The 9547-nt window shown below is 37.5% G+C and overlaps 1 pseudogene; it reads right to left on the reverse strand.

Annotated features, from left to right (window-relative positions):
* Nucleotides 1-6972: 6972 nt before the first annotated feature.
* On the reverse strand, nucleotides 6973-8212 carry LOC114093869 (guanylate kinase-like; annotated as a pseudogene).
* Nucleotides 8213-9547: the final 1335 nt, after the last annotated feature.

The following is a 9547-nucleotide window of genomic DNA, read 5'->3' on the forward strand; positions in this document are numbered from 1 at the left end:
AAGGATAACAGTACAATAACAGTTTGCTACCTTAGAGTGATCATATTCATATAACTTTTATTATATTATATTATATTTGTTCTATTTTATTATTAGTTGCTATTAATCTCTTCTGTGTCAAATTTAAAAATTAAACTTTATATTATGGTTTGGAATTTTTTTGTTTTGTTTTGTTTTTTCAGTGTTGAGAATTGAACCCAGCACCTTGGGTATACTGGGCAAATACTCTACTGCTGAGCTACACAACCAGCACATTATGTTATGGTTTGGGTAAAAATCCCCCTCTTCCCCAGAGTCAATATAAGAACTTAGGTTTTTTGACCCATATTGAGTAAGGTTTGTAAATGCTATATAGTAGCACCTTTTTGATACTAATATAAATATAATTCTTTTCTTAATTTTATCTTCAGATTATTTATTGCTAGTGTAGAAATATGCTGATTTTTCCATATTGATCTTGTGTTCTTCAACCTTGCTAAATTCATTTATCATGGTATTTTGATTTCTGTCACTTTATAGTAGCTATTGGAATCAGAGACTACCAGCTCCCTATTTTTCTTTTTAGGAGTTAATCATGTACTGTTTTTGTCTGGTTTTGATATTGGGATAATGCTGATTTCATATGAGTCAGTAAATATTCTCTTCAAATTTTTTGGATAGTACTGATATTATTTCTTCTTTAAAGGGCTGTTCACCTGTAAAACCATCTCGGCCTGGATTTTCATTATGAAAAGCCTTTAAAGCCAGATGTGATGGTGCACGCCTTAATCCCAGCAGCTCGGAATCTAGAGGCAGGAGAATCAAGAATTCAAAGCCAGCCTCAGCAATTTTGTGTGGTGCTAAGCAACTCAGACTCTGTCTCTAATTAAATACAAAATAGGACTAGGGATATGGCTCAGTGGTTGAGTGCCCCTGAGTTAAATCAGAGACTACCTGAGTTAAATCCCTGGTACCCAAAAACAAAAATTAAAAAAAAAAAAAAAAAAAGAAAAGCCTTTAAGCTAGAACTTGCAATATCATTAATAGATACAGATTTTTCAGATTATCTATTTCTTCTTTAGTGTCTTTCAAGAAATATACTCACTTTTTTCAGTTTTCAAATGTATTGGTATAAAGTTGTTCATAACATCCTTTAATAATTATTCTTTTACTATCTAAGAATTGTGGAATTCTTAGAGAGGTCCCTTCTCATTCGCAATATTATTGTTATGGGGTTTTGTGGGATTGTTTTTTCTCCTTTATTCCTGATGAGTATGACTGCAGATTTTTAGTTTTATTGATCTCAAACATTTGGTTTCACTAATGTTTGTTTTCCATTTATCTTGGCTTGATCTGCATTATTTTCTTCCTTTGTTTACTTTGGGCTTAATTTTCTTTGTTAGTTCCTTATGGTGAAGTAAAGTCATTGATTTAAGACTATTTTTTTCTCTTCTTTTCTTATTTTATTTTTATTTTGTACTGAGGATTAAACCCGAAGATATTGAGCTACACCCCCAACCTATGAACTTTATATTTTGAGGCAGTGTCTCACTTAGTTACTGAGGCTTGCCTCAATTTGTGATCTTCCTGTCTCAGTTGCTGGGATTAAATACATGCACTACAACTGACTAAAAATTTTGAATTTCTAACATAAGTATGTAATGGTATAAATCTCCCTATAAAGTACTCTTTTAAAGACATTCCACAGATTTATACTTGTGGCTTAGAATAAAAACTGTAATTGATAGCCTTATACAGATACATTTAAAGAATGCTTTTAAAAAGATTTTTTTAAAATTTAAACTATTATTTATCTATATTTCTTTAGATTTTTTAATTAAAATATTTTTAATTGTAGATGAACACAATACCTTTATTTCATTTATTTATTTTTATGTGGAGCTGAGGATCGAACTCAGTGCCTCACATGTGCTAGGCAAGCCCTTTACCACTCAATGACAAACCCAGCCCCTTTAGATTTACTTATTTATTTATTTTTAAATTTTTGGGAGGTGGTACTGGGGATTGAACTCAGGGACACTTGAGTTCCCACAGCCCTATTTTGTGTTTTATTTAGTGTTCAGCGTCTCACTGAGTTGCTTAGCACCTCGCTTTTGCTGTGGCTGGCTTTGAGCTTGAGATCCTTCTGCCTCAGTCTCTGTAGCTGCTGAGATATAAGCATGTGCCACTGTGCCTGGCCTAGATTTACTTTTAAATGATACATAAAAACATTAATTAGGTATCACATAATGTTTTGATACACACACACACAGTGTAATGTTTAAATCAGGTTATACCTATCTAGCTCCTTAAACATTCATAATTTTGTTATTGTGAAAATTTTCCAAGTTCTTTTTTCCATTTTTTTGACATGTACAGTATTTTATTGTTTATTGTTTTCTAAAGCCCCCTGTTGTTCAGCAGCACACCAGAACCCTTGTTCCTACTTAAATGCAACTTAATACCTATCCATTGACCTTTAACCATCGCTACATCCCTCCCCTACTTCCTTAGCCTCTAATAACCACCATTTTACCCTCAACCTCTATGAGATGGGCTTTCTTTATATTCCATATGCATGAGATCATGTGGTACTTCTCCTTTTAGGATCCCACAAGCCTCTGCCCAGATGTCTCATAAGCTGACATAGGTCAGACATGGTAGGATTCTCCTGACTCTGGATAGAGTCAGTGAATGGACAAGCCCCAGACATCCATGTCACATTTGTGGACACCAACTCCTTCAACTATTTCACACCCTGAGTCCACAACCCAACAAGACCAGCACAACACTTGGGAAGGACCAAGGCCCAGACTTCTGAAGTGGACTTATGGCCCACAACCACTGAAACCTGCCACAGCTGATGCTCTCTGGAGTACAAATCCAATAGAGAGGGGTGGAGTATCTTCCTCTAATTCAAAATATTTTTCAAAGGTAAAAATGATATGCTCTGAAAATTGTTGCAAGATGGTAAAAGCAGGCTCAGTGGCTTGAGTCTTTGTATGAAGGACATTTGCCTGAAGAGCCACCTTGACCCACAACCAGACTTATAGTAAACAAAAAACCAAGACTTTATTTTTTTTAATTATTAATACTTGCTTTTTTTCTTTTAACCAAATTAGAATCTAACCTATACCAACAAAAGTATTTACAATATATCCTTGAATTAAACTAACCATCTAAAGATACATTGTTATGGTTTATGTCTTTAAAATTTACCTTCCTTTAGGGACAAGGCTATGTATAAATTAATGTTTACATAAATAAGTAAGTATGGACATGTTCTCCAGAAACATTATTACCTAAATGTATGAATTAAAAAAAACAAATAAACAAACATTATTAAAAAAATAAAAATAAAAACAGCTAGGCATGGTGGTGTGTATCCGTAATCTCAGTGACTCTGGAGGCTGAGGTAGGAGGATTGCAAGTCTGAGGCCAACCTCAGCAACTTAGCAAGGCCCTAAGTAACTTAGTGAGATCCTATCTCAAAAAATAAAAAGAGCTGGCAATATAATTCAGCATTAAGTATCACTGGGTTAAATCCCCAGTATTTAAATAAATAAATAAATAATGAATAAATAAAATAATTTTATAGTATAATAATCATGTCCAGTTTATACTAATATGCTTTTAAAACATCATTGTCATGTTTGAAAATTTATTTGTAAATCCTATTTTTTAAATACCTGCATTTTTCCATGAAATATGAAAAAAAATAATTTATTCTAAAACAAGATAAGAATATACATAGAAACTGGATATGGTGGTATAGCAATTGCATTGTTTTTGTTTCTTTGATTACAATTCTTAACTTGAATTTTATCCTAAACCATGATATATTTACCATTATATATGGGAATTATATAATTATATACATTAGTTTTATCTAAATAATTCTAGCAATGCTTTTCACACTAAAGTAATTGGCAGACTTAGAATTAGAGTCATATTAAGAATTGACAGTTATAGAAATTACTTGACTCTTTGGATGGAGACTATTTATCCATAAATGATGAATCTATCCATCCAAAACCTCTAAATAGTCAGAAGAAATTACCTATTCCTTTTACACAGAAAAAAATCCCACCTATTGAAAAATCTTTTCATTTTGTTGTTGAAGTCTATAACTCTGGGAAATCAAGAAAAGCCATTGAAAAGCCTTTATAACGAGGGACTTAATATTCTATTAAAAGTGCGATAGAGGGATAGATTTAAGTTTTCCAAGCCACATCGCTATACCTGTGCAATAAGAGGAAAGCAGGTGTACTAAGTTGCTAAAAACAAAGAAACAACAACAACAACAAACCCACACACCAAAAAACCCAACCAAACAAAACTCATTTGGTGCTGTAAGGCATGCTTCCATCCTCTTTAAGTCTTGTCTTACCAAAGAAAGTTGCATGATAGCACAGTTAGATTTGGAGAAGTGCTGATTGATAGAATACCTGCCACCTTCACTTTGAGATCAGTTGGGATGGAACAGGGGGGAAAAATACCTTCAGTCAGTTCATTAAAAATATGTCTGTTTGAAATGTCTTTTTGATTTGTGGCTTTTCTTGATGACTTCTCCAGAAATCTGCTTTTATTCCTCTACAAGTTTTTTCAAAGGATAATGAAAGGTGCATAAAAAAGACTTTTTAAGGCTCTACAGGAAAAAAATATATAGATTATTTGTGTCCTTGCTTTGATCATTCTTTCCATGACTCTCCAGTAGGCTTCATAAACTGTTACATAGATCAAAAACCTAGCAATCTTGTTATCACACTGAACAAATATCTGTCTGAGTAAATGTGCAGACGTTTCTATTCATTGGCCTACTAAGGAGCATAGTTCTTGGAAATGTATAGCATAGAACTCCAATAACCCTATTTATTAGAAACTCTGACCTCACTGACAAAAGTTCCTTGGACTCTCAGCATATATACAGCTTTGAAATAGGACTAAAGTGTCACTTCTTTTATGAAGCTCCAGATATGAACCTGTTGTCCATAATGATCTCATTTTCCTTATTTTTGTTATACATAGGTCCTCCCAGCTGGACAAAGCTGACCACCATTCTCTAACAGGTTGATCAGGTGAGGAGGTTAAAGCATTTTTATTAGCACTACCTGTAGATAGTGTAGAATAATTTTGCTGGTTTGTAATTGGCATGACCCTGAAGCTCTTAGAGCATATGAGCCTTTTGCTGCAGGAAGTTTTTTTTCCCCCCTCATTTGTTTCCTGACATATGAATCCAGATCATGAATTTGCAGTGTTTTTCTCGCTGGGCTTGATATACTCCCTAAACCACAATTCACTTGGCTCTGATTCTAACTCCCTATCTGGCTTATACCAAGCCTTTTTCTTGCCTTTTTTTATGGACCTTTGCTCTTGGCAAGAAGCTTGATGTGAAGAGTCATAATCAATAGGTTCATTATGCTGTTCCCTGTCTGACTGATGGAGACCCTTAGTGACTCCGCCTTGAGCTGCCATATCTTTTGATTTCCGGGCACTCAACTTGGCTATTCTCCTAAAAGCTAGTTGTTCAAGATTTGCTGGTATTCTAATGCCCTGTTCTTCACAGTCTCAGATTTTCCTTTGTTGTTATGAGTTGCAAAGGTACCTACTCTGCCTCATGTCTTGGTTTGCCTATTTTATGATCCTATCATCTTTATTCCTGTATGCACACAAAATGCACTTGCTTCCATTACTTTAAGACAAATGTACTAAAACATAAGGCATTTTCCATGGTTTGATGTGTTCCCCAAATTTCATCTTTTGAAAAATTAATCTCAAAATCATATGTTGGTGGCATTTAGAGGAAGGACTTTTGGGAGGTAATTAGAATTAATTAAGGTCGTTAGGGGAGGGCCCCCATGAAGAAACAGGTGGCTGTAAGAAGGAGAAGAGACCTGAACTGAGTCACACTGTTTGACCATATGATAATTCGTACTGTGTCATAATGCAGCAAAAGGCCCTCACCAGATACCAGACCCTCAACTTTGGACTTCCAGATTATGAGCTAAATAAATGTCTGTTCTTTACAGATTACTCACTCTTTTATATTCAGTTATAGCAACAGAAAATAGGCCTCGACTTCATTGTATCCCCAACTTTTGCTAGAATCCTCAGATGTTGATGTGGAAGAAAAGTGTCTTAAAGCCTCTTGGAGTCCTGGAAGCCACTACTCAATTGACATCAGAAAACTGTACTTATTATATATGGTTTGTACATACACTTCTGGATTTATGACTTGACTAAAGAAAGGTTCAGATATCTACCTGGGGTCTAAAAGATTTAATTTATTTCTCATAGCTCGTTACTTAATTACATTCGACTTGATGTTTTTTGGACTCCCAGAATGTCAGAAAGCATTCTTTTCCCTAACAATCCAATTCATACCTGAAGTGCTTTAAATTTAGTTTTTGACTTAGATGAGCAAAAAACCATGATGTTAGTATCAAAATAATGTGATTTTATTGAATAAATTCTGATACCCAAATTATCACTCTGAGACTAGAGTTTCCTTCTACACAGCACAACTTTGTTAGTATTGAGTTTCTTCTAATCTATTAACATTTTTTTCTATAAACACAAGTTTTAATTTTCCTTTGCCTCTAAGAAATTTTTTTCCTTACTGGCATGTTTTCTGGATCATTCCTTTCTTTCTTTTTTTCTTTTTAAGCCAATGGTCATTTTATTAGGATGTCAGCCCCGATCCAGTGGGAGTGACAGGGGAAGGGACAGAGACAGCCAAGGGAGGGCAGATGGGAGACACCTCAGTTCTCCAGCCACAGTGAGGGAGGGAGGTGGGCAGCAATCCTACCCCACATGCCAGACAACAGCTGAGGTGCAGAGCTGCCATGTGGCCAGCAAGGAGCAGCCATGCCTACCCCAAAATGGGAACCCATCCTGGGTCCTGCGTGGATCCTCAGGAGCACAGCCAGGCAGCACCTGGAGCCCAGACAGATGTGGGGCACAGGAAGCACCTGTAGAATGGACAGCTGGTCCTCAGGCATGGCTTGTCCCCTGAGCTTTCTTGGTTTCCTCAGAGAGTGCCTGCTTCAGTGCCACATAGGCCTCATCCATGTTGTCATTGATGATCACCAGGTTGAACAGGCCCGGCTCCTTGCTGCTGCCCATGTTTGCCCAGCGGCAGCCAGCTGCCTCCTCAGGCTTTCTTTTGATTCTGCGTTGCGCTGGCGCAGTCACTGCTCCACGTCCAGTGAAGGTAGCTGCATAGAGATGTAGATGGGGCGGAGGTCTGTCTGCTTGGTGTTGCGCACGCCCTGCAGGTCCACCTCCAGCACACAGATGCGATTCATGGCCTGCACACCCTGCACAGCCGCCTTGCTTGTCCCATACAGGTTCCCTGAGAACTCATTCAATGAAGTCCCCATCGGCGATGTCACGCTGCATCACCTCCTTGGTCACAAAGTAGAATCTCTGCCATTCTCCTCTCCAGGCCGCGGGTCCCTCGTCCTATGGGACACACTGAAACCAAAGACGCTGCCATGCTGTCAGGGGCCAGCACGAACAGGAGCTGAGCACTTACCCTTAGCCTTGCACGATGGAGGTGTGGAACTGGCTTCCGGTGGCAGTGCGAGAGCAGGTGGACCTCACCTTAGCTGGGCAAGAAATTACAGCTCCAGGAGTGGGCGTCACCCAATGGGACTAGGTTACACCCCCCCCCCAAACCCAATCCCTTGCCTCATTTGGGTGTCTTCTGCTCAAAAAATAGGGTTTCAGGAGTGCTTTTTCTCTCTTTTTTCTGTCTCTCTCACTTCCCTTGTGGGATCTGGGGCTGAGGAGCCTTCTCTGGACCCCAAGAAAAAGGCACTTTCTGTGTCTGTATGATTATTCAGTGCCAACCCAATTCACTTGTAATGACCCTGATTTAGTCGTATGTGGGGGCAGATGGTGCCAGAACAGGGACACTCCGGTGTGAATTTCAGAAATTTGGTGGGTTTGGCTTTTTCTCTGGTAGTCAAGCATGCTTAGTTTTTCAGAGTATTAAGGCTTGGTTTGTGAAAAGCTAGAGAATTAGAAGAAAGTGACGTTGAACTTGTAACATATGGGGAATTTTTTGCCTTCAGAAAAAGAAAAAAAAATTATTTTGCAGTTCTGAAGATCATAATTAGTCATAGGGGAAAGAAAAATTATAGACATGCTCCTAGAGCAACCTCTTCAGCAGGGTGCTCTTCCCAGCCCTGGATGGCCCTCTAAGTACCATGGGCCTGGTTCCCCACATGCTGTCCAAAGGGATCCAGCCTGCGCTGCATGACATCTGCCACTGCCCCACCCTGCCTGTGAAGTCTACCTCTCCTGGATCATTTCTTTAAGCCATTCAGAAACTTTTGTTTTAGCCAATATACCAACCCCTGTAAAAGCACTCATTGCTCAGACTCTCCTTACTTTGCACATTGTACTAAAGAATAAATTCTTCTTCACACCACAAAATTGACAGTAATCTCAGGCAAAGCATCATCATGGTACATGCAAGGCCCTGGAACTGTGTCATTGGTGTCCCTGCTTCCTGGGCTTATGATGTACTGTAAGAGACAGACGTCTGTGGTTCACCAATAAAGGTTCCCTGCCTTTATGCCAGGAAAATTGTGTTTTGTCTTAGTCACTAGCGACTCTTTTCAGTATTATTTTAAAAACATGTCTGGCTTTTGTTTTCTTCTCAAACTGTTAATCTACACTAATCTGAAACTTGTTAGTAATTTTCAGTTTATAAGTATATGTTATGGTTTAGACATTAGGTGTCTCCAAAAAGCTCATCTGTGTGACAATGCAAGAAGGTTTAGAAATGAAATGATTGGATTATGAGAGCCTAAACCCAATCAGTGAATTAATCCCCTGATAGAGATTAACTGAGTAGATAACTGAAAACAGGTAGGGTGTTGCTGGAGGAGGTAGGTTATTGAGAACTTTCTTTTTTGAGGTATGTATGTTTTCCTTGTTGAAGAGATCTTGCTCTCTGCTTCCTGCAACATGTTCCCAGGACTTTCCTCTGCCACACTCTTCTCCATGATGTGAGCCCTGGGAAATGGAGCCAGCTTTCTATGAACTGAGACCTCTGGAACCATGAGCTTCCAAATAATTTTTTTCTCCTCTAATTGTACATAGTAGGTCTTTTGGTCTCAGCAATAGCATCAAAAAAAAAAAAAAAAAAAAAAAAAGACTAAAATAGTATATAGCTATCATCCCAGGGATTTTTAGTTGTCATCATCCTAGAATTCTTTTTTTATTTCTTAAATTTGAATCCCATATAATTGACCCTAGTCTTCCTCTTTCTTTAATATACTTTCTCTTTGAGAAAATATGTTCTTCATTTGTTGCCTGAGAAAGTTTGTGTGAGAATGAATATATGAATTCAACCATAAATACAGAACCAATAGACAATATATTCTACAGGATGTATGTATTTTTGGTGTTTTATTTTTATCTACATTTTTTATTTATATATGACAGCAAAATGCATTACAATTTTTATTACATATATAGAACACAATTTTTCGTATCGCTGGTTGTATACAAAGTATATTCACACCAATTTGTGTCTTCATACATGTACTTTGAA

Source organism: Marmota flaviventris, chromosome 11 (genome assembly GCF_047511675.1).
Source record: "Marmota flaviventris isolate mMarFla1 chromosome 11, mMarFla1.hap1, whole genome shotgun sequence".
NCBI lineage: Eukaryota > Metazoa > Chordata > Mammalia > Rodentia > Sciuridae > Marmota > Marmota flaviventris.